This window comes from Triturus cristatus, chromosome 11 (assembly GCF_964204655.1).
Source record: "Triturus cristatus chromosome 11, aTriCri1.1, whole genome shotgun sequence".
NCBI lineage: Eukaryota > Metazoa > Chordata > Amphibia > Caudata > Salamandridae > Triturus > Triturus cristatus.
This window is the reverse complement of record NC_140594.1, coordinates 284199832-284226311: the sequence shown is the minus strand read 5'-3', so window position 1 is coordinate 284226311 and position 26480 is coordinate 284199832.

Genomic DNA, 26480 nt, shown 5'->3' with positions numbered 1-26480 from the left:
CAATGGCCAAGGGAGCCATTGAGCGCGTTCTTGTCCCAGAAGTAGGTTGTGGTGGTTACTCCCACTACTTTGTGGTACCCAAGAAGGACAAGGGCCTGCGTCCTATCGTGGATCTCAGGAAAGTCAACCACTTCCTCCGAAAGGAGAAGTTCAAGATGTTGACGCTTGCTCAGGTCTTGTCTGCTCGCGACCCGGAAGACTGGATGGTAGCGTTGGACTTGCAGGACGCTTATTTCCACATCTCCGTCCTGCCGGCCCACCAGCATTACCTACGGTTCACGGTAGGCCATGAGCATTTTCAATTGACTTTACCGTGCTCCCCTTTGGCCTTACCAGCGCCCCTCGGATGTTCACGAAAGTGATGGCGGTGGACGCAGCTCATCTGCGCAGATCAGGGGTTTCAGTCTTCCAATTTGGCTTTCGTACCAAGGATTAAGAGAGTCAGAAGCGGTGGTCGGCTTTTCTCCTACAATGCTGCTAAGCTTTGAAACTCCCTTCCCCTTCAGCTACGAAGAGAGACCAACCACCTGACCTTTCACAAGCTGTTGAAAACGTGGCTTTTCCCCAAATGAGCCTCGGAAGCCTCTCTCACTTTCAGCACTGGGATGCCCATGGGTAGCCATGCGCTTTATAAATGCTACCTCATTCATTCATTCTTCCCCTGTATCGATGACTGGCTGTTGAAGGCAGGCTCGCCCCAGGCAGTCGCCTCTCACCCCCAGACTACGGCCGACCTGCATTCGCTGGGGTTCTCCATCAATGTGACGAAGTCACACCTGATTCCCTCTCAGAAGCTCCTCTTCATCAGAACGGTTTCAGACATGAAGCGGTTTCGGGTCTATCCTCCCAAACAGCGTGTCCGGGATATTCAGGCTATGATTCCGATCGTTCAGCCTCCTATCCCGGGTTTCAGTCAGAATGACCCTGAGGCTGCTGAGCCTCATGGCCTCATGCATCCTGCTAGTCGATCATGCCAGGTGGCATCTGCGGGCTCTGCATTGGGACCTGAAGTTCCAGTGGGCGCAGCATCAGGGTAATCTGTCCGATTGCATCCAGATCTCGGAGGGCAACGCACAACAGTTGCAGTGGTGGCTCACAAACCATGATTGGATCATCAGCAGATCCCTCTCCCTTTCCCAACCAGAACACAAAGTGGAGATGGATGCATCCCTTCTGGGATGGGGCGGCCACATGGGGAGGCGGAATTCAGAAGCCTCTGGTCTCCGGCAGAGTCCGTACTCCATATCAACCTCCTGGATCTGCGTGGAATTAGTCTTGCTCTGTCCGAGGAAGAGTAGTGCAGGTGCTCACAGACAACACCATCGCCATCTGATACTGCAACAAACGAGGCGGGGTGGATGTCAGAAGGCCCGCTGCCTCTGGACATGGCTGGAACATTAGGGCATATCTCTGGTCGTTTAACACCCAGCAGGTTCACTGAACGCCAGGGCCGAGGAACTCAGCCGCAGGTGCATGATGGCTCAGGAATGGCATCTTCACAGGTGGTGCAAGGTCTCTTTCAACAGTGAGGTGAGCCTTGGGTAGATCTATTCGCCACCGAAGAGAATGCTTAATGTCAGCAATACTGCACGTTGGAATTTCCAAGGTGGCACTCGCTAGGCATCGCTTTTCGTTGCGAGTGGAGTTGCGGTCTGTTGTTCACCTTTCCGCCTAAACCACTTCTGCCCAGAGTGCTGAAGAAGATCAGCCGCGACCGGGCCCAAGTCATTCTTGTGGCTCCGGATTGGGCTCGAAGAGTCTGGTATCCCGAGCTGCTCAACATGGCCATCGATCCCCCGACCCGTCTGCCTCTTCGGGAGGTACTTCTGTTGCAGCAACAGGGACGGTCCTCCACCCGAACCTGTCCAGCCTCCACCTTGCGTGGAGATTGAGCGGCGGCAGTTGACGTCATTCGACCTGCCTCCCGTAGTCTGCAATGTAATTCTAGCAGCCAGGCGTCCCTCCACTAAGTCGTTATACGCCTGCCGGTGGAACAAATTTGTGGCATGGTGCACAGCAGAGGCTGTGGATCCCCTCTCTGCCCCTCTTTCTGAGGTTCTTCTGTTCCTTCTTTCTTTGGCCCGGCAGGGCTCTGCTCTGTGCACTATCAAGGGATATATTTCGGCCATCTCTGCCTTGCTTCGGCTTCCAGATCAGCCTTCCCTTTTCAAGTCCCCAGTAGTAAATCGTTTCTTGAAAGGCATAACTCATCTCTTTCCTCCTATTCCTTTCGTTATGCCTCAGTGGGATTTGAACCTGGTTTTAACTTATTTAATGTGTGCTCCCTTTGAGCCGCTTCACAATTGTCCTTTGAGGCTCTTGACTTTCAAAACTGCGTTCCTGGTGGCCATCACCTCTGCTAGACGAGTGAGTGAGCTCAAGGTGCTTTCTTCTAAGCCTCCTTTTCTCTCTGTGCATCCGGACAAAGTTGTCCTCAGGACTCGTCCATCCATCCTTCAAGGTTGTCACTGCCTTCCACATCGTGTAGACCATCACTTTGCCCACCTTCTTTCCGCCTCCGCATCCTTCGAAAGAGGAAGAGAGGCTCCACCATCTGGACCCAAAACGTGCGCTTTCCTTTTATTTGAATCGCACCAAACAGTTCCGAGTGGACGACCAGCTCTTTATTGGGTACGTGGGCACCAAGAAAGGTCGGGCCGTACACAAGCGGACTATCTCTCTGGCAAAGAAGGAGCATCCGGTGGGGCTGCGCGCCCATTCCACGAGGGCGTTTCATAAACAACTGCTTTGGGACGTGGAGTTCCTCTGAATGACATTTGTCAGGCAGCTACGTGGGCTTTGTTGCACACCTTTACCAAACACTACTGCCTTGACATTCAAGTCCGGAGAGACTGCTTCATTAGCCGTTCTGTTCTCCAGGACTTTCTGGTGTGATCTTGGCTCGCAGACCTACCACCGGGGTAGGTATTGCTGGGGTATCTATTCTAAGGTAAGGAATCTATAACTAACGGGTTTCTTTCAGATGAACATGTTACTTACCTTCTGTAACAATATATCTGTAAGAAACATTAGTTTGTTTTTATATGTTTATTAAGTTTATGCATAACAAACAGGAGACAGTGACATAATTCACAGTTTGACGGTAGTACACAACATTCAGAAGAAAATAGTGCAGCATCATACTGGCAATTAGAGAGATTATCATCAGACATTTGGGGGCTGTAGACCACTCAGCTTCGAATCCCTTTACACCACCATCGCAACATTGTCAGAGTACGAAACATAACAACTTATGCAATTCATAATATACGGGCACAATTCAGCAAGTGGGTCAAAGGGCCAAGTTGGGCAGGGCCACGTACAACAGAGGCAGCGTCTGTGTCAGTGGCAATCGTGTTCTCCATACAATTCTTATACATAGCCCAGAAGTTTTTTGGTCTGTTGCGAGGTGGCAACATATCACTGTAATTTTTGGTCTGAGTGCAGCAAAACATCATATCTTTTGACCACTGGGCTAGTGTAGGTTTAGGACCGTGGAGCCAGCAGACTGCTACACATCTCTTTTCTAAGAGTAACGCCATATCTATCAGCCGTCGTTTTGCCTTAGGGATAGGTTTAGAGTACCCAAGCAGTGTAAGGAGCGGGTCAGGGATTAACGTCAACTCTGTAATTCGGCTTAATTCTTCAAATACCAGACCCCAGAAATAGACTATCCCCGGGCAAGTCCAGGCTAAATGCAAGAAATCAGCAGTTCTTTCATCGCATCTTTCACATGTAGACTCCTCTCGAACCTACACCGGCGAAACTTACGTTGTGCAGCCCACTGGACTACCAGGCACTCGGGAGGCAGCCGCTGTTTGTTCCCCTCGACGCCAGTTTCCATTGCTGGCCGCAGTGGGGGGAACTACAGCTCCCGGCAGTCTCTGGGGCATTCTTCCGGCCAGCAGCGCGCCCGGAGGCGCTACAAAATCAGCGGCTCCCTCGGTGGAGCGGGGGGGACCTACACCGGCGAAACTTACGTTGTGCCGCCCACTGGACTACCAGGCACTCGGGAGGCAGACGCTGTTTGTTCCCCTCGACACCAGTTTCCATTGCTGGCCGCAGTGTGGGGAACTACAGCTCCCGGCAGTCTCTGGGGCATACTTCCGGCCAGCAGCGCGCCCGGAGGCGCTACAAAATCAGCGGCTCCCTCGGTGGAGCGGGGGGGACCTACACCGGCAAAACTTACGTTGTGCAGCCCACTGGACTACCAGGCACTCGGGAGGCAGACGCTGTTTGTTCCCCTCGACGCCAGTTTCCATTGCTGGCCGCAGTGGGGGGAACTACAGCTCCCGGCAGTCTCTGGGGCATACTTCCGGCCAGCAGCGCGCCCGGAGGCGCTACAAAATCAGCGGCTCCCTCAGCGTCGCGGGACGCGTGCGGGCGGCGCCGGGCTGAGCCCGGGCAGAGGGCGGGCCGTCTGTGGCCGTCGGTGGCAGGCGGCGGCAGGGCCGGGCCAGCCCCCTGAACAGTTACAATGGGTAAGCGCAAACATACTGTTACTACTGATGCCGGAGTCAAGAGAGCGAAGGTGCCTAGACAGTCCGAGTCTATTATTTCGTACCTTTCCTCTGCGGTGGGTGTACTATCAAAGGAAATAGCAAACGCTGAACTGGAGCTGGGTTTACCTGCTTCCCCAGCGTCATTGCCTGCTCACACCTTTGACTCTACGCAACGTACTCCCCTTGAGCTGCAGGCACCCCAGGAAGATAGTAAAGAACAAAGGGAGAGCTAGGGAAAACTGGGGGGGTTGTGTCCGTATCCCCTGGATTTAGATAAGCTTTGTCAAAGGTGGACAGACCCAATGTAGTGTGGTACGGTCAAAATGAAGCAATGTTTGGGAACCCACCAAGTGGGTTAAAAGACCCCTCACACACCAACCTGGTTGGTGTCATGCTTCATCATTGGGGCCCCAACCGGGTGGCCGACTGCCTCCCGGTTGTGCTGCGACGCCTGACTACAGCGGAGCTGGTGTAGTGCAAAACTGTGATCCGGGACTTTGGGAGGCCACAGTAGGTGCAAGGCGATGGTAGCTTCACAACCAAATCTGTTGTAAGAAGCGCCCCCCTCCCGCTTCCTGCATAGCGCCTTCACTCAGCCATAGTGTTTGCGCCGCAGTGTCCGCTATTGTGTTGACACCGCGTTCCACACACCTTAGCGAGTGTGTAGGTAACTTATATTTTTAATTTCTTTTTTTTCACCACGTGGCACATCACCTTTTGCCACTCACTTCACACTGGTCCTGACGAAAGCTCCTTTTTTTTTATTTATTTTTTTTTTTATTCAGGACAGCAGATATCGAACATTACAGTTAAATTTACGTAGAGCCATGGCAAGAGCAGGCAACTTACTGATACAATTGATAACTGTAACGTAGCATAGGTATTCCAATCAGTGTATTGTCCCTTTTTTACACCTAAAGTCGTCAACAGATGAACCATAGCAAAAACAAACAATGGTACAGATGGAAGGTAACAACACCCTAACAGTTCACACTATCGATTGATGCACGTCTCCTGCAGAGGGGACGGCAAGGTCGGAGAAGCTCGCAGCTAGAGGAATCACATTTGGACACACATCCCAGCAAGCCGGGACCCCAGTGGGCTTCCCCCCCGCTGACCCGGGGAACCATCCACCCTGTCGCCCCACCCCGCCGACCGTGCGGCCCAGCCGCACCTCACCGACATCCGACCACCACCCACAGCCCATAGTGTCATGCAGAGCTCAGCAGCCCATGCGACCCCACACACAACTCCAAACAACCTTAACCCATATCATCAGATACCGCACCAGACAGTGAGCCTGTGGCTCGTGGGGATTCCGCCCTCTCGCGGGACCAGTGCAGAAAGGGCTCCCAGATGTCCCTAGGTCGGGAGGTGACCGGCATAGATTCCCAGTAGCATGCAAGTTGTGTGTTGCCATATGTAACGTCTGCCACCCAGTCTTCAAATTTAGGCAAGCACCTGCGTCCCCAACGTACCGCCACCTGTCGCTTAGCATAAAGGAGCAGCATCGCGTGCAGTTTCCTAGCTTTTGGTAGAGTATTTTGGACATGACCTAGTAGTCCCAGATGTGGAGACGGCGTGTCGGCTCTATGGAGGATTTGGTTAATAGCTGCAAAAATGCTCGACCAGTATTCCTCCAGGCGGGGACAGCTCCACGCCACATGAAGAAATGTGGCATTTTCGGCACCACACTTCCAACAAGTGTCGTCTTCCCTGAGGCCCATACGGTGTAGCAGCCGCGGTGTACGGTAGTATCTATGTAGGAACTTAAAGTGTATTAGGCGCAACCTATAGTTAGGCGACAATTCCTTCAGTTGCCCGCAGCAGAAGGTCCATTGTTCGTCCGAGAGAGGGGACTCCAATTCCGCGTTCCACGCATGCAGCGAGGACGGCACCATAATGGGAGCTTGCTCCTGCATACAATTGTACAATCGGGACACAAGTTTTTTGGGGGAGGGCCTGGACAGTAAATTTTGCAACGCCTGAAAATGCGGGGGCTCCTCTGGGAACAGAGGCCATAGCGCCCTGCAGGATTCTTTAAGCTTATAGAGCGCGAACGTGTCCGCAAATGTCTCCGGTGTCTCAGAGTCCTCCTCTACAGGAACCCCAAAGGTGCCATCGGGGTAGAGGTCCGCGAAAGTACGCAGAACTTTTCCTCTAATCACGACCTCCCCCCCGCTGTCCTGCAGGCAGGGAATCAATGGGTTGCCCCTCAGGGGCACAGCAGGTGCATACAGGAGAGGGAGGCGTGCCCTCCTCTGCAACTCCCGCCACGACCAGCGGAGCAAGGCCACCGTGTCGACGTCCCCAGTCGGGCGGGGCGCCTTCACGTATAATGCCACGCTAAGGGGCAATGGAGCTGCCACCGCCCTTTCCACCGCCACATGCGGCTGGTAGGGGGTGGGGAAAACCCAGAAGTGTAGGAATTGTGCTTGCGCACATAGCGCGTACAGCGCCATGTCTGGAGCCCCCAGTCCACCCTGTCGCAACGGGAGGGTGAGCAGCGCCCAGGACGATCTCGCCTGGCCTCCGGCCCAAACCAGCGTCAACAGCAGCGAGCGCAATCGAGTATGGAAATGCGCAGTCAAGGGCAACGGCAAATTTACAAAGAGATATAGGAATTTCGGGAGGACTACCATCTTAGCCAGGGCTATCCTCGCAACCAAAGATAGGGGGAGCTTATTCCAGATCTCGATCTTCCCCTCCAGCCAGTCTATCGCTCGCCCATAGTTCATCGTCCACAAATCACTCAGGTTGCGACTGATCCAAACCCCCAGGTATTTGACCGAGTCCGTTTCCCAGCGCAAGGGATAATCCGAAGTTACCTCCGGGGTGGCATCCGTCAGAGGGAACGCAACAGACTTGGACCAATTGATAGCTATTCCGGCCAGGCCCTCGAATCTGACAAACTCCCTCAGCAGTGGATCTAGGTTTTCAGTGGGGTCAGCAACATATAACGTTACATCATCCGCATACAAGGATATCAACAGGCTACGAGAGCTAAAGCCAATACCCCGGGCAGTGTGGTGCTGACGGACCCGAGCCGCCAGAGGCTCCATGGCAATGGCAAATAGCAGCGGGGACAGGGGGCACCCCTGCCTAGTCCCGCGAGATATGCCAAAAGGCTTGGATATCAGCCCGTTCACTCGCACTCTCGCCCGTGGAGCCGCGTATAAGGGCCGTATTAAGTTTATGAAGAGAGGGCTAAAACCCATTCTGCCTAGGATCCGAAACAGGTAGGGCCATTCAAGCGAGTCAAACGCCTTTGTGGCGTCGAGAAAAATAACCGCCGCCCGGATGGAGGGGTGTAGGTAGTGCAGCACTGAGAATATCGTCCTTAGATTGTGCGACGTGGCACGGCCGGGGACAAACCCCGATTGATCAGGCAATGCCACCATGGGCAACAGGGGCTGAAGCCTGTCCGCAATCAGTTTAGCGTAGATCTTAACGTCCACGTTGATGAGGGACAGTGGTCGATACGAGTCGAGCAGCTGGCCGTCTTTGTCCGGCTTCAGCAACGTGATTATCAGCGCCTCTCGCATCGAGTCTGGCAGGGATCCCGTCTCCTGGGCCTCAGCGAAGACCGCGAGGAGCCTAGGGGCCAGTTCCTCAACATAGGTCTTATAAAAACTGGTGGTCAACCCATCAGGGCCGGGGGCTTTGTGCGCCGGCATGCTCTTAATCACCTGCGCGACATCCTGAACAGTGAACGGGACATCCATATAGCGACGGTGGTGGTCATTGAACCAGACAATGGCAATGGAGTCGAGGAAGGCGTCCAGTGACTCCGGGATTGTAGTTTGCCTGGACGTATAGAGGGCCGAGTAGAACTGTGCGAAAGCAGTCAGAACTGCATCATGTCCTAGCCGGAGTTCACCCGACCCATCTTTTATGGACGCTATGAAATCTGATCGCGCCCGCGGGGAGATGAGCTTCGCCAGGGTTCTGCTAGGCCTATCCCCTTCCCCATATCGACGGGCCTCCGCCTGTCGTCCCAGGAACTTTACTTCGCGTTGCGCCTCCTCACCAAACTCCAACAGCTTAGCCTTCATCCGAACCGCCAGTGCGGGCGACGGGTCAGCACAGAAACTGGCATCCAAGTCTCGCAATTCCCCCTCCAGCCTGCGCAGTGTGCCGCGGATTGTCCCGAGGACCCCCGCTCTTCTAGAGATGCACTGGCCTCGGATCACTGCCTTAAATGCGTCCCACAGGGCCGCCTCTGTTTCCACCGTGCCCTCGTTGAGATCGAAATAGCGCACAATATCCTCTCTGATTTCCTCAGTAAACACAGAGTCGGTAAACACGTACGGGGGCAGCCGCCAGGAGAACGCGCGAGCAGGGGCCTCAGGCATCCGCACCACCAACAGGCAGGGAGCATGATCAGAAAGTGACCGGGCCTGAATATCCACTCCCTCCGCCCAGGTCGCCACCTCCGGCGAGACAAGCCAGTAGTCCAGCCGGGACCAGGCCGCGTGCTGACTCGTGATACACGTCCCTACAATATCATCGGGATGCCTGACTCTCCATATGTCCGACAGCAACCCCTCCTCCATGATGTCAAGGACCGCCTGTCTCGCTTTGGTGTGTGTGGGACCTCCCGCCCCTCTACGGTCCACCGCATCTACCAGTGGTACGTTAAAATCCCCTCCGAGGATGATCGTGGAGCAGTCCATCAACAGTATCCGTGCCCATAGATCCCGGAAGAAGTCAGGATCATCTACATTGGGTCCGTACACCGCCGCCAGCACCATCTCCCTCCCCTGCAGCACTCCGTGAGTGATAACGTAGCGCCCCTCTGCGTCCACATGAGTACGGTGTTCCTTCCAATCCAGCCCTGCTCTAATGAGGATTGCCACCCCTCTAGCGTAATTAGAATAAGCTGTGGAATGTACCCACGCCCAGCGTGAGCGCTTCAGTCTAGGGGAGGGGGTGGACCGCACATGCGTCTCCTGCAAGAAACAGATATCTATCTTGTGTCGGGAGAGGTATCCTTGCATGAGCTGAGCTTTTTTATAGTCCCCGAGTCCCCTAATGTTCCACGTTAATATCCTAACGCCTGCTATACCTCCAGCCATGTTGCCTGTACGGTTCCCCCGCCCCCATCTATAAACCGCATCACTTCCCCAGTGTGCACACAGGGCCATGCATACGGGAGCATCCTGGTGAACTGCGAGCATACCCCTCCATCGTACCAAAACCAACATAACACAAACCAACCCGCTTTCCCCCCCCACCCCCCACCCTCACCAACCCCCCAATTAGGTGGTGACAGAACCCCCCGTGGATCACGCAACGCGTGATTGCAACTCAAACTGTCCAACATTGGGATGCACCCCATGGGGCGTGGTGCACCAAGCGTACTCCCCCGTCTGCACAGGGTGGCTGCACAATGTAACCCACCACTCCGCACCGGCTGAGCACGACTCACTCGGAGCTAAGCTTATATCTAATCGGGAGACCATACCAGGAAGGAACAATTCGGCAAATGCAGCACCTTTAACAATTGCAGGCCACCCACAGCCCCTCAGCAACCAAACTCTGTGTACCAGGAGCAACAATAGGCAGAGCGGGGCCTGCGTCCCACCGGCCAGGTGGGACACCCCACACAGAACTTACACAACCGCCCTCCAGGGTCAGTCATTGTCACTCAAGCGCCCTTCGTCCGCCACAGCCAGTGGCGTCTTGCGCCTAGACGCAGTCCCCCCAAGTTGCTTGGCGTACTTCAGCGCTGCCTTCGCCTCTGTGAAGTAGTGTGTGGTACCCTCGTGCGACACCCTCAGCTTCGCCGGGTACAACAGCGCATAAGGGATGGCAGCCTGCAGCAGCAGTTTCTTAGCAGGTAGAAATTCCTTCCGGGCCGCCTGAACCAAGGGAGTGAAGTCCGGATAGAAGGAGATGTTATTCCCTTTGTGTATAATTCTCCCCTTTTCGCGAGCAAGGCGTAAGATGAGGTCCCTGTCTTGGAAATTCAGGATCTTTGCCAGGATAGGACGCGGCGCCGCTCCCACCGGTGGCTTCTTACCGAGCGATCTGTGCGCCCTTTCCACTGCGAACACCGGGGAGAGCGCCGGATCAAAGAGCTCATGGAGTAGTTCTGTGACATATAGTTCCATCCTTCCAATGTTCGTCGTCTCTGGTATGCCCGTGATTCGGATGTTGGATCTTCGGGACCTCGCCTCTAAATCGTCCGTTTTGGCCCGGAGGTATTCCAGTTCTTTTTCCACTGCCGTGAGTTGTTTCTTGGTGTCGCGCCTGAACTCGCAGCATTCAGTGTGCCCACGTTCCAGGCTGTCCAGTCTAGTTTCGTGCGAATCGACCCGTTGTTTGACGGAGTCCAGCTGGGTAGCCATGGCATCTAACTTGGTATCGATGCTCTTAAGACTCGAGCGGACCTCCAGCATCAGTGCTCGGTAGTCAACCTCCGGTTCTGCCCCGTGCGCGGAGGACTCCGCCGCCTCCGAGTCTGCCGCCGTCTGTTTGGCCTGACGCTTATGCTCAAACGTGAGCCTGGACTGCTTCGTCTCGTTCTTCCCTCCCATGACTACGGGGCAGTGCCAGTCGAGTACAGCAAGGCGGCCTCAGGACGGCTCCCACAGCCTCGGTCGCTATCCAGGCAGGCTATTCACCCTTTCCCAGGGCTGGCGCTTCACCGATCTCGGGCCCGCCGGGGCACCGGCGATGCCACGATGTCACAAGAGCTGGCGAAATGGGGCAGGATGGCAGGATCTCTAGACCTCGCAGCTCGGCCGCCAGTCAGGCCGCTCTAGACCACCCACCGCAGGGCGCCGCATGCACGATTCTATAGGCTGCCGTCGAGGAGCAGGACAGAGCCCCAAGTCCGCTAGTGTGGCCGTTACTTCCCAGGGAGGCCAGGTGAGCGCCACGTGTGTGCCCCCACAGCAGTTCTTCGGGATTTCGGCGGCAGCCGCCCCCACCAGCTCACCTCGGTCCGTCGCTGGGCTCCACAGCAGCGTGAACGTGGCGGCTCGGGGCACCAAGGATCAGAACCAGCCGTCCGCAGCCGGGGAGCACTGTGTGTCCGCCTCCTGCAGAGGCCACAAAATGGCGGCTTCGCCCCTCGCGTCTCCCCTCACCGCGCCAGCGGCAGCCGGGACCAGCAACAGCGCGCCCAGAGCAGCACCCGCAGGACAGCAGTCAGGTCTTCGGGCGGAACCGCTCCGCTCGGCACGTCCTGCGCTCCGACCGCGGCCCCCAGTGTGTGGGCCACAGCCACCACGCTCGCCTCAGGACCACTCAGCCTCGGTCTCTAGTAGCCGCTGCCAGCCGCCCCCGGCCGCCGCCGCGTCACAGGATCGTCGCGCTCGGGAAGCCAATGTGCATATCTCCGTCCCCCGGTCGCAGCCAGGCTTCAAATTACAGTAGGTGCCACACCGAGTCCAGCGGAGCCTCCCGGAATGTAGATCGGGACTCTCAGTGCGGGCGGTGCAGGATTACGGAAAGGATTAATAGTGCAGCCGGCGGAGCTCGCTCACAGAGCGGCCATTTCGCTGCCCGGTTGGCCACGCCCCCCTGACGAAAGCTCCTTACTACTTTTATTCGTGAGCTGAAACATGTAGACCCACCACATAGCCAACTAACAGATAATTATTTCTCCATTTAGTTGCATCACATATCTTTTTAATCAATACCCTGAGCCGCCAATAATAAATCTTCTAATGGCAAGGATTCTCAGCGGTATTTTTTAATTATCACCACATCACAGTTTTGCACTACACCAGCTCCGCTGTAGTCAGGCGTCGCAGCACAACCGGGAGGCATTCGGCCACCCGGTTGGGGCCCCAATGATGAAGCATGACACCAACCAGGTTGGTGTGTGAGGGGTCTTTTAACCCACTTGGTGGGTTCCCAAACATTGCTTCATTTTGACCGTACCACACTACATTGGGTCTGTCCACCTTTGACAAAGCTTACCCCAGGAAGATACCCAACAGCCCATCCTTACCCCGACACCTATTACTACTACGAATCCTACCCCACTTGATGATACCCAGGCCCCCGCCCTACACGAGCCCACACACATACGTACTGTTACTAACAAAGCTTCGAGGAAAAGAAAGAAAGCGTAGAGTAATCTAATATCCGTCCGCGCTCGGGATGTTTCTCTGGGTGATCAGCTTGAGTTATTGTTTACAGCCCGTATTGAGCCTCTATTGGTGGGTATTGCTAAGGACATTGTTGAAACACTGAATACCTGTCTTACTGGCCTACTGGCTAAATGCACTGCTATTGATAATATGGTGAAAGACTTTTCTACACTTTCTACTCAACTGACAAAGGGCACTGTCCTTGGGAACCCAAAGTATAGTAACAGAAATGAAACATCCGACTTTAGCCCCTCTTCTGGAGGGAGGGCTCCAGATTTGGAGGGAGGGCATAGTTTAATACCTCTCAACAATGATCCAAGCCATGCACCTGGTGGGTCTAAGCCTATTCTTCAGATCAGAGGTGGAACTCACAGTGGGCCAACAGTACCCAGTGGGCCAAAGGGTTGCAATGTAAACATTGATTTGCCCCCGCAAGCAGCCCCACTAGTCGCAGTTTTTATTGGCGTACCCCCCTTTGCTGATGGTACGGGTGAATCAGCCACCACTTTAATCTCTAAGGCAAAGTTATGGTGCGGAGAGGCATCTTGTGGCGGGCAAGAAATTGTTAATCATGTGATATTCGCCCGCAGGGTAGGGTGGATTGGGAAAAGAAGCAAGACTCCTCAGGGTGATTGTGTTATTGTTAATTTTGATTGTCCAGATTTGGCTGATAGACTTTTTTGGGATGGGTCGGACATCTCAGGGAGCGACTGTCTGAGACCTATTCCGCTGGGATACTTCTACCCCCCTCCATTGCCAATACCTGTATTAGGGCGTTTTAGAGGGAGCAGAGGTTTCACAACAGACACCGTAGGTCCAACTCAATTGACACAACATACTTTTGCGAGCGTTCCTGGTATTCAGCCAGCTTTGCCTAGTCTACCTAATGTACAGGAGAGGGTGAGTCTGGTTTTGTCTAACAGATTCTCTACACTCTCTGATATTGAAGAAATTGATTGACAACCAGCACCAGTCCAAGTTATTAACCCCAGCCCCCCTACTCTAATCAAGCCCAACTTGTGTAATTTTATTAGTTGGAATATTGCTGGACCAAGATCCAAGAGGGAAGATGTCGACTGGATTAATTTTATCAGCACCTATGATATTATAGCATGTCAAGAAACTTGGGATACCTCTACCAATTTCTGGGTGGATGGTTATTCTACTTTTGCTATCCCAGCTGTCCCTAGTAAATCTGGTACGGCTAAGGGTGGCCTTATGTCCCTTTTTTCTTTAAATTTGAAAGGCACATTTAGGCAGGTGGATAGTGGTTCACTAAACCTCTTAATTGTAGAATGGGCAGTTTCAGCAGATTACTACGTTTTTATCATTAATTTTTACAATTCTTGGGACAGAGATTTGGAAACAGGCCATTTAAATAGCCTGGAAATTTTCCTCTCTACGTTCAGTCAAAATAATTATATGAATTATGATTTGGTTTTATTAGGGGATTTTAATGTTCATCCATGTAAGGATCTGTGTATGGTTAGTGAGCATGAGGACATGATGGTCTTTCAGATACCCCACTTAGAACACTCCAAAGGGGGTGAAGCCCTTGAAGAGTTGCTCGCCAATTCCAATATGTACGAACCCGACATCCCGGTGATAGGTGAAAGAATTGTCACCTACAAAGGATCAATCCCGGGCACGATACTTGATTACATTTTTGTGAGTGCAGGTTTTTTCATCTAGAGTGGTGTCCTACGGGGCTATGACTTCAATATATAGTGACCACAATCCTGTTTTGCTTGTGGTAACATGGAATGAATGGTTGGGCATTAATACCCGCCCTAACAACCCGGGATTAGTCCTACGTCCCATAGATCAAGGGAGAAGGCTCAAATGGGCGAAAGTGGTGCCTGGAAATTTCATGCAGGATTTGATGCCTAAATTAGGCGGGTATGTTGAGATTTGTCAGAAGGAGAGTTCCTCAGCTTATGAAGTTATGGGGGCGTTTGAAAGCATCTGTGCGATAGTATCCATTGCCCTTACGGTTAAAAGCACCCGTGTTGAAAAAAAGCACAGGTGGTTTGACGCTAAATGTTCTAAAGCCCATAAAGCCTTATTAACAGCTCTGAAACGAACCCCGAAAGACAGGACTGAGGTCGCCATGGCTAGGAAGGTATACAAGGCTTCTATTATGGGGAGAAAGCACGCCATAAAACAGTTGGCGTGGGAGAAATTAATATCTACTGGCGTCTTGCATAACAGCTCCCAGTTCTGGGCCACTGTTAATCAACCCTTTTTCTCCGATGTAGATAACAACATAATGGACTGTGTTATACCGGATGATAAATGGCTCAACCATTTTAGCAAAGTTTATGGTGCCAGCGATCCGAGCCTAGTTAATATTGGCTGGGAGCCCCTGGATTGTCTCCCGTTAGTTTTTACTCCTGCTGAAGTGGAGAGGGCTATCATGGAGACATCCAAAAATAAAGCCCCGGGTCCGGATGGGGTCCCAGGAGACTTTTACATGCTCTCGCCAAAACTCTGGGCAGGGGTTTTGACCCAAGTTTTCACAGCAGCCAATAGCAACATCTTTCCCAGTAGTTGGGCCTCCTCTGTCATCGTGCCAATTTTCAAAAAGGGCCAGCGCGAAGACCCGGGGTGTTATAGGCCCATTTCCCTCCTAGACTCTGCCATTAAGATCTTAGGGAGAGTCCTGCTTTACCAACTTACAGATAACATCGAGAGGAGGGGTGGCCTTTCAAACATGCAATATGGCTTTAGGGAGAAAAGGGGCACGGTGGACCAGTGCCTAAACCTCCATATGTTAATATCAAAATACACAGTTGCCAAGGAGGGGTCCCTGTTTTTGGCATTCATGGACCTCTCCTCGGCTTTCGACCTAGTGAACAGGTCAAAATTGTGGGCTGTTCTATTGGAATTGGGGGTCGATAAGTCCCTTGTGAATTTCATGGCATTACTCCATCAGGACCTCTTTGCCAAAGTAAGAGTTACAAAGGAGGGAAGATGTACTAGCCACTTTAAATCGGTTAGAGGAGTACGGCAGGGCTGCATCTTGGCCCCCCTCCTTTTCACCGTTTATATAAACGGACTCGGTAAACATCTTGAGGCTGTGGAGGGGGATATGCCGCGTGTAGGAGAGACGAGGATATCTGCTCTCCTATACGCGGACGATGCAGTCCTGTTAGCACGTACCGGGGTAGCCCTTCAACGCTTGTTGGACTCCTTTGGGGCTTTCATGGATCAACTTGATCTGAAAATTAATACCACAAAGTCCCATACGATGGTGGCAACTCGCCATGTTAAGAAGGGCAAAAACATCTCCTTCTTTTGCAAGGGCGAGGCTGTGTCTAGGGTTGCATCTTTTCCATATTTGGGGGTATTGTTTGATGAGAGGGGCACCTGGGGTCCGCAGATTAAGGTAAAGAACCTCTCAATGGCCAGAGCCACATCGGCCTTACTGGGATTTTCTAACAGGCTGGGCGCAAGGCCCATGGAGGCCCTTTTAAAAATATACGATGCTAAGTGCATCTCCATAGCTACATATGGTTCATCTCTATGGGGTTTGTTCATCAGGAATCGCTACAACGAGTGGAAAATAAGTTCTTAAGAAACCTTCTGTCTGTTCCCCAGTCTACCCCCACTTACTCGATTCATAGGGAGGTGGGCTTAGACTATGTAACAGATAAGCTCGGCTGAGCACCCCTAATATGTTGGTTGAAGACATGGCTTAATCAAGAATTATCTCTTAACCATGTTATCCTGCAGGATGTTATGTCCCTGGATCGTATGAATAAAATTCCATGGTTGGAGTATGTAAAAAATACTTTTTCCAATTTAGGTCGTCCCAACCTATTTGCTCTGCCATCGTCTATTAGGAAAGAGGATATTAATTGGACTAAAAAACACTTTATGGATAAGGCGAGACTGGCCCGTGAGGAACAGGAACTGACTAAAACAACAGTCAGATCACACTTTATGCTGTTATCCTCCCCATCCCTGGAGCCATATCTCACTATTGTTACAAAGCCCTTCCATAGATATTTGTTGATCAAATTTAGATTCAATTTAATCTCCTACACCTTAGGTTGTTTTCAGACGTGGAGCAAACCGGAAAGGGGTCCGCCGTGTAAGTGTGATGACTTTTCCACTCAGGACACTATGCACTTTATGATGTTTTGTAGTTTTTATAGGGCCCCAAGAAAAAAATATTTGTTACCCATTTTAACAGAAGCCGGGTTTGTCCAAGTTAGGCCAGCGCTACTTTTCTTGCAGCTTCTTGGTAGTACCCGCATAATATTTTCTGTAGCAAGTTTTTTGGTTGCAGCACAGAGAATTAAAACAAAGAAAAGGGCAATGCCTGTCATTGGGGAGATCTGAAGCGCGATAATTGAGCTTTGTGTTCACACTAATTTGCTCTATCATGCACTTTCCATCTGAATTTTTGTATTTGTATTTGTATTTTTATAAGCTTGTGTACTGCTGACTGTATCCCGATCTCAATTCATGATTTGTATTTTTAACCTGTACATACTGTTGTTTTATGGCTTTTATGATTTTTAAAAAATCGAATAAAGTGTATTTTGACTGACTCCTCTCGAAGTCCATATCGGTGCAGACGCTCCAGGGTATAATAAACTCTGTTTAAAATTTTTAAATGTTCCAACCGGTGCCGGCCATTCAGTGAGACACGTTTTGTGCTCAAGCAGCAATAGGACCATATGTCATCAGTGAGGTCCCTCTGTAGGTCCCGCTGCCAGGCTGTGATTTAGTGTATTTACTTCCCCTAGCAGTCATTGTAATGTGTTAGATCCTAGACATCATTCCAGCATGTGATTGCGCTTTAATGAGGGTAGTCAAGTCTAGCACCTCAGGGGGTTCTGCCATATCTTCTCCCAATAATTCGTTAAGAGCATGCCTGACTCTATGGAATTGAAATCTAGCAAGGAGCGTCGGCATGCCGTCCTTCTCAGTCATATCGTCCCATGTGCGCGCTGCTCCGTCTGTGAAGAGATCGCCCATGACTTGGGCATTGAGCGTGCGTAAAGCGGCTATAACCCCTCTGTCTTTACTTGGCGCAAGCCAGTGGCACCACTCAATGCGGGCTGCTGGGGAATATAGAATGTTACCCGCCTGAATAGTTAGTAAATGATGCCAGGCATGAGTAACAGTGTTAAGGGAATCCAATATACCCGTACGCCCATCAGGTGGTGTAAACAACAATCCCGGGATCGGTATATGGGCAGCAACTATTGTCTCTGTCCGGACGTACGGTATGTCAAGCGGGCCATGTATCCAATGATATGCCTGTGAACATTGAGCAGCTCTATAATATAGGTCAAAATCAGGTGCTCCCAAACCCCCCATTGAGTACAACAGTGTAAGTATGTGCCAGGCGACGCGTGCCTGTTTGCCTGCCCAAGCAAGATGCACCATAAGGGACTGCAGGCGTTGAAAAAACACTCTGGGTAACACCATGGGTATATTCGTGAAGAGGAAAAGAAAGCGCGGCAATACATTCATTTTCATAAGGGACACTCTGCCCATCAGCGATAACGGGAGGTGCACCCAGCGGTTAACATCCTCTTCCATCTTGCTAATTGCCACCCCATAATTCTCCTTGAGGACCACCTCAGAGTCTGTATGTAGTTTGATCCCTAAATAACGCACCGCCTCTGTAGACCACTGCAGGGGATATTCGGGCTTGAAGGCCGTCGTGGTCGGAGTTAGGGGAAACATGATGGATTTGTTCCAGTTGACTCTCAGGCCAGACAAGGAGCCAAAGAGCACAACCTCCCGTAAGACCGGCGAGAGGTTGGTTTCAGGGTCACGGACATAAAGCAACGTGTCATCTGCATAAGTGGAGACGATAAGGCGGTAGTTTGGAAAACGGATGCCTCTGTAGCTATGATACTCCCGAAGGGCACATGCTAGAGGTTCTGCTACCAGTGCATATAGAATAGGAGACAGGGGGCAGCCCTGCCTCGTGCCCCTATATATTTGTATGGGGTTAGTGACCAGGGAGCCTATTTTTATACATGCCGTGGGAGAGTAATACAGTACAGCAAGGAGCTGAAGGAACACCTCTCCCACCCTCATGCGCGAGAGGACGTGTCGCAAGAATGGCCATTCGACAGAGTCGAATGCCTTTTCCATATCCAAGAATATTGCTATAGCAGGCACTTCCGGTCTAGTATGTTGTAGGGCTGCAAAGGTCGTATGCAAGTTGTATGTCAGGTTCCTACTCGGCACAAAACCGGCCTGCTCCGGGACCACCAAAGTCTGGACCAACAGAACCAAACGATTGGCAAGCAGATTCGCGAACATTTTGGTGTCCACATTCATCAAGAATTGTGGACGATACGAGGCGCAATCGTCCGGGGGTTTACCCGGCCTAAGGATAGCAACTATAATCGCCTCTCGCATAGAAGGGGGCATCTCGCCTGTGGTGCATATGTCCTCAAACAGCATGATCAGGTGCGGCAACAACAGGTCAATGAACGCCTTGTAAAAAGCAACAGTGAGGCCATCCCCTCCCGGCACACTCCCCACCCTCATATCAGAGAGGGCCAATAATATTTCATCCCATTCGATCGGCGGCATCAAAAATTCCCGATGCCAATTGGACAACCATGGCAGTTTTTTTTCTTTTTTTTTTTTTTTTGAAAAGATTTTATTGTGCATAAAAGGGTTACAAACACGGGCCTACAACCACCAGGGCCGGCCGCTAGTAGTCAAAGTGTTCCAGCATATCAGAAAACAATGGCTGGCCCACAGGGGCTCCGCACTATCACAGTAAATCAGACTGCACATACAGGAAATCAGAATACACACTTTTAGTATAAATAACAACAAAAAAGAAAAATACAAAAATACAACAAACAAGGCGAAACGACTTATGAAGGGCGGCGAACACCAGCCGGGGGAGTCAACACCCAACCACCCGAGGGCGGTCAATAAAAGAAGACCTGAGAGGGAGGGGGGGGGCAACGAGAGAACCAAATCTGTACTCCGAAGTACGAGATGCACAAGGAACCCTCAAGGATCAGGGGGACGAGGCAACCCCGGACGTATCTACCAAAGGGGGAGCACAGATAGACCCACGATACGCGTTCCACTGCCGCCAAATTTTACCCCAAGCCCCCGGTTTACCACGGGCCACATACACCGTTTTCTCCCTGAACATGCACCAGTCCATGATTTCCTTCCAGACGGACACGGTGGGAGGCCGCTGGGAACCCCAAAGCTGCGCAATATCTCTCTTTGCAATCATGTTCCCCAAGGCCGCCCACCGAGCCTGAGCCGCATTGCAGTCATTGGGCTCCCATACATTCAGCACACAACGACGCACCTCCGGCAGCAGAGCGACCCCGGTGACTCGTCTCATAATATCATGCACCCGGCGCCAGTATTCCGCCACCTCGCGGCATTCCCATAGGATATGGAGAAAAGTAGCACTGAGCCCGCAGCCACGCTTACAGAGTCCGTCGTCTGAAAACCCCATCGAGACCAGGCGGGGGCCCGTCACATATACACGATGGAGAATCTTAAGCTGGACCAGGCGGAGACGGGCCGGGATGGCCACCTCCTTAGGGGATGACAGTGCAGTCTGCCAGTCCTCATCGTCCAGCTCCACCCCATCTCCCGTCCATGCCTCCCGAAGACGCACCAAGAGGTCAGCCCGATTGTTTATCAGTTTTTTGTAAATCAGGGAGATAGTACTGTCGGGGACGTGACCGTCGAGTATGCGGTCCTCGAGAGGCGAAGAAGAAGGGACCGTGGTCCCCTCCCCAAAGACCGAAAGCAGGGCGTGCCGGACCTGTGCATAACGGAAGAACTCTGTCACTAAGCTCATACTCGCGCTGAAGCGCCGCGAAGGATTTAACCGCACCTTTAACCAACAGGTCCCCCACTCTGCTGATGCCGATCGTATCCCAGCGCTCGAAGCCTTTCGTTGTCCAGAGGCTTCCCAAGCGGTCTGAGTCGAATAGAGGAGTGGCGCACGTTAAACGCTCACTCCAGCCCATCGCAACGTTAGCCGCCTTCCATACACGGACCGCAATCCTGGTAGGGCCCGTAAGGGCCCCACCAGCAGACCGCGAGTAAAGCGCTTTGTTATAGTTACCGCCGGGGAGCAGGAATTTATCCATCTCATATGCCGGGTTCGAACCAGGAGCGTACGTAGCATGATTAATGACAGACAGCTGGGAGGCCCAATAGTACCGTCTAATATCAGGAAGCGCGATGCCCCCGTCATACCAGGAAAGAGTCAGCTTGGCCAACGCGATACGCGATCGCCCGTCCCAAACCAGTCTCCTCTGCAAACTCTCCACCTCCCTAAAGTAGGCCGCAGGAATGACATCGAAGAAGTTCTGGAGTGCATAAAGGAATCTGGGAAGGGACATCATTTTAAACAGCGCCGCGCGACCAAGCGGAGACAAGGGCAGCTTACACCACCGAGCCGTGTCTGCCCTCAAACGCCGAAGTGGAGACAGGAGATTCTGCTCATAGCGGACCGCCGGATCCAACGAAACGTACACCCCCAGGTATTTAAAGCCGGACTGAGATATTTGGAGCGGAAGCCGAGGCGGCAAGAGAGGAAGACCACCAGAGATAGGATACACACAAGATTTGGACCAGTTGATTATCAGACCCGAGTTTTTCCCGAAGGAAGTAAGGACATCAAAGAGAACATTGAGCGACTTCCGCGGTGAGGTGAGATACAAGAGAATATGATTCGCGTACAATGAAACCCGATCCTCGAAGCCCGGGGCCCACCGGAGCCCTCTAATCGAGGGCTCCCAACGGAGCCAGGCAGCGAGCGGCTCCAGGGTGAGAGCAAAGAGCAGCGGGGACAACGGGCACCCCTGTCTAGTTCCCCTCCCGAGAGCGAAAGGCCGAGAAACCCGCCCATTGACAACCACCTGAGCCATTGGTCCAGCATAAAGGAGCTTCACCCAGCCAAGGAACCCCTCCCCAAACCCAAACTTCGCCAAGACGGCCCAAAGAAATGGCCATTCAATGGTATCAAAGGCCATCGTGGCGTCTAGGGAAACCAATATGGCCGGTTCAGCCAAGTACTCAGCCCTAGCAAGGACGCCGTGCAGACGCCGTAAGTTGAGAGCGGTATTACGATGTGGGATGAAGCCACATTGATCCGGATGTATCAAGTCACATATAACGCTCAGCAAGCGATTAGCGAGGACCTTAGCAAGTATTTTGGGTTCGGCATTCAGCAGGGAAATAGGCCTATAGGAGGCACAGCGGTCACGTGGCTTACCCTCCTTGGGAATCACTACTATAGTAGCCAGACGCTGGTCGTCAGGAAGGGAACCCCTCTCGAGCGATTCCTGAAACATATGACGGAGGAAAGGCGCGATTTTATCCGGGCGCAACTTATATAGTTCAATCGGCAGGCCGTTGGGGCCCATAGCCTTGCCCGAGCGGAGGGAGCGAATCGCAGTAGCTATCTCTTCGACAGACAAAGGGGCATCCATCAGCTCGCGGTCCTCGACGGATAAGCCGGGCAGGGCAATATCCCGAAGCAGAAGACGAGAGTCGTCCTCATCTCTATCGGACACCGGGGAGTACACTGCACAGAGGTGGTCAGCAAAACACTCAACAATCTCACCAGGCTCAGTCACACACACTCCATCCGACACCCGAAGCTCCGGGACCACACGATTCACTCTCTCCTTCTTGTCCAACCAGGCAATCAGCTTACCCGCCTTGTCTCCGGCGTCATACAACCTGCCCTGCTGCTCCCTATATATAGTCTTGGCAGCATCAGTGACGAGAGACTTATATTCAAACTGCTTCAGGCTGAGGGCATGCAGCCCATCCGGGGTGACACCCGCCTCCAAGGCTGCCTCCAGCCCCGATATTTCAGTCTCCAGCGTCACAACCGCCTCTCTCTTGACCCTCTTGGCCTCCACTATCTGGGACAGGGCATGCCCGCGGAGCACTGCTTTGAAAGCTTCCCACAGGGACACCGAGGACAACACCGACCCCTCATTCTCAGAAAAATATTGATCAATCGACTTAATCAGGCTATCACGGATCTTGGGGTCTCGCAGGTACCAAGGGTTAATAGGAGCGATCCGCCCAGCGGACCGCGACCCGGTGTCAAAAAGCAACCACAGTGGGGAATGATCAGAAATACCCCTGGCCAGGTGTTTGACCTCTCGAATCCGAGCAGCCTGGGCCGCGGGCATAAGGAAATAGTCCAGTCTGGAGAGACTCCCATGGGCCCCAGAGTGAAAGGTGTACTGACACTGTGTCGGATGCATTAACCTCCAACAGTCCACCAGACCGAAGGTCTCCAGGAGCCCGCCCAGCCACGCCTGGGCAGCAGGGAGGGCCCTGGGCGGATGACGGTCCAGGTCACCCGAGACAACCGAATTAAAGTCCCCACCCATAAGCAAAAGACTGTCAGGAAGCCCAAGCAACATACGACCCAAGTCTGAGAAGGTGGAGTTCTGGAGGCCCGGGGGAACATAGACCGAGATCAAGGAAAGGGACTGCCCCTCCCACCTCTCAGTCAGAGCCACATAGCGCCCTCTATCGTCTGGGACCACCCTGGTGATCTCCAACGGAAGTGAAGCTCGCAAGAGAATGCCCACCCCTCTCGAACCAGTGGTGAAACCAGAGTGGGCCACAAGTCGATATCCCCCCCTGTTCATAGCTTGACAAACATTGCCAACCAGATGCGTCTCCTGTAAGAACACCACATCAGGAGTCAGACGACGCAGATATTGCAGCACAACACCCCGTTTGATACGGTCCCCCAATCCATTGACGTTCCAAGACATCAATCTCAACCCGTCCCCCCCCATCCCATCCAGTAGATCAAGGGCCCCCTAGCAAAGAGCTCAACACCCAAGGATGAACCATAGCCAATACTTCGCCTTGAAAACAAAAAACACAAATGCAAACAACCCCACCCACCCACCAACCCCCCCCCAACTCCAACACCCCCCACCCTGCACCCCTGCGGTCCAAAAAACCAACCCCAACTTGCAGTGTGCCTGTCGCCCTACAAACCCCATTCTACGAAAAGACCCCGGAGGAGGGAAGGGACCCGTCCCCGCCCGCTCCCCACACACAACATAGTGAAACATAATGCACAAAAGAAGTAGAACCCAGCCGAACAGTACAACCTGGCAGAGTCCGGGACCATAAGTCACTCCAAAGGAGACCCACCACCCTCGGTACCGGCAGAGGGCCCAGTCCGGTCACCCCGGTCTGGCAGCGAATCCAGCCAGTCACTCACAGTCACAGGAGAGTCAAAAAAGGTAGTCCGATCTTCATGTTCCACTCGGAGCCTTGCAGGATAAAGCATAGAGTACTTGAGACCGAGGTCCCGGAGACGCCGCTTCACCCCCTGGAAGCCCATCCGCTGTTTCTGGACAAGTTGGGTGAAGTCCGGGAAAAAGTTAATGGACGAGTTCTCATGTCGGACCGGGCCATGAACCCGTGAGGCCTGCAGAATCGCGTCTCGGTCTCTGTAATGGAAAAGTCTCGCAACGATAGGCCTCGGGGGGGCACCCGGTCGCGGCCGGCCACCTGGGACTCGATGGGCCCGCTCCACAGCGAAAAACTTACTCAGGCCAGCGGGAGCAAGATGTTCGAGGATGAGCTCCTCGACCAGGAGATCAACCGGGCGGTTATCGGAGGTCTCCGGAACGCCTATGACGCGGATGTTATTGCGGCGGGCCCGTCCCTCGAAGTCTTCCAGCCGCCGGGCCATCAGATCATTGGCCGACTTGAGATCGCCGAGAGTGGCCTGCAGGTCCGACACGTCCGTACCAAGGGAGGACGTCCGCACATCCAGCGATTGAACCCTCTCGTTGGTCTTAGAGAGATCCGCCCGGATTAGGGTAATGTCAATGGCCACCGTGTCGATTTTACGGGCCAAGGCCTCGTACTGTGTAGCGATGGTCTCTCTGATGCCCTTAATGGCGCCCATGATGTCCTGCAGGGACAGATCCGGAGAAACGGACGGGCCACCACTGGTGTCCTCCGGGGGGACATTGGCTGTCCCGGGGGATCCTTTACCCTGAGTGTAGCGGTCCATGTTGTTCGTCTGGACCGGTCCCCCACGTAGGGATGTCTTGGTCTTACGCCTCTCGGGGTCTCCCTTGCCTCCCATGAGAACCTCGATCGCCGAAGGGGACCACCGAGGAAGCGTCGAGGTGGCACAGGCCAGGCAGACGCGTGTCGCACCACAGGCCGCAATATGGCGGAGCGAAGGGACCACCGTCAATGAGCACACTGGCAGCAGGCGAAGCCACCGGCATCAAGCGAAGGCAAGATGGAAGCCCAGTCGCACCAAGCAAGTCCACAGTCCAGCCCCTCAAAGACCAAAAGTGAAACCGAAAGTGATGTGACGGCCACTGGCACCGCTCCGCTGCCGTTGTTGTTCAACTACGCCCCGGCTCCACAGATCACCCTCGCATCGGGCACAGCCGTAGGGTGGGCCTCAAAAGTTCAAACCACCATAACTCCGGATTGCCAGGTCCGATTTGATTTCCGAAAGGAGTTTAGTGTTCAGCCAGCATTCGTCTCCCAGATTCCATCAACCGAGTCAGGATAGATTCAGGATAAATTCCGAGGAGCAGCGAGGGTCCGGGGAGCCCTGTGCTCACGCGACCATCTTGGATGCGCGCTAGGCTCCTCCAACCATGGCAGTTTAATATGCGTTAAATAGTCTAGGATTTGATCATCGGAGCTGCAGCCTCTCGAGGCGTGCAAGGTCGAATAGTATTGCCGGAATTGCTCCGCAACCTGAACATCCGTCAGCAGAGTCACCAGACTGCGTTCTGATTTCTGGGATCGACGAGGTGTCTCTGCTCTGTCTAAGTAGTTGCGCAAGAACCGCCCCCGGTCGCTCACCTTCACCGTAAGTACGGGAAGTGGCATATTTTCCTAGGTGTTTAATTTCCGCATCCGACTCTGCATGGTAGTCCTGTAAAGTCTGCGTTAATTCTAGGGTAAGCGTTTCATTCGTGTCAGCTAGCAGGGAGGTTTCCAACACCTTTAATTTACGTTCCAAATCTGCCAGTCTGGTACGAATCGATTTAAGGACTCCCGCGTGTTTGGATATCGCCACCCCCCCAAATATATACCTTAAAAGCCTCCCATACGGTTTGGAAGGAAGAGACTGATCCCACATTAGCCTCAAAGTATGTCTCAATAGCAGTGGTCATGTCCGCCTTAAAAACGGCATCCATTATGGAATAGGGTGGAAAGCGCCATGTAAAGGGGGAATACGCATCTTGGGTGAGTCGAGCACCAATAAAAGGGGAGAATGATCAGAGTAGGTGCGAGGTAGAATCGTACAAGACTTAATGTGTGGTAAAGTTGTCTGTCGGTAAACAAGTAGTCAATTCTAGTGTGGACATTGTAATATGCAGAGTAATGTGTGTACCCTCCTTGACCCGCATGTCTAAAGCGCCAGACATCACACATGTCTAACCTGATCAGTGAGGTCTCCATAATTTTAGCCGAAGCAGATACGCGTCTCTCCGGGCCGCCAGACCTATCCAAGGCAGGGTCCCTGACAAAATTGAAATCCTCTCCCCATAAGAGCTGCCCAGTCGTACGCAAGTAGATGATGTCCGTCAGTCTGCTATAAAAGTCCGGGTTATCATAACTAGGGCCATAAGCATTTATTAGAAGCAAATCCATTCCCTTACCAGAACATCTTGTGAGCACATTTCGGCCCTCCCCATCAGTCTCCAAGGGCGACAGTCGGAACTTCTTTTTAGGATTAACCCACGTCAGAACCCCCCTAGCATGTGTGGTGAATCCAGCCGCATGCACGTTGGCCTGGAGCCCTTTAGTGCATAAAATAGGGCTATCCAGTGGGAGGTGCGTCTACTGCAATAGAACGATATCAATG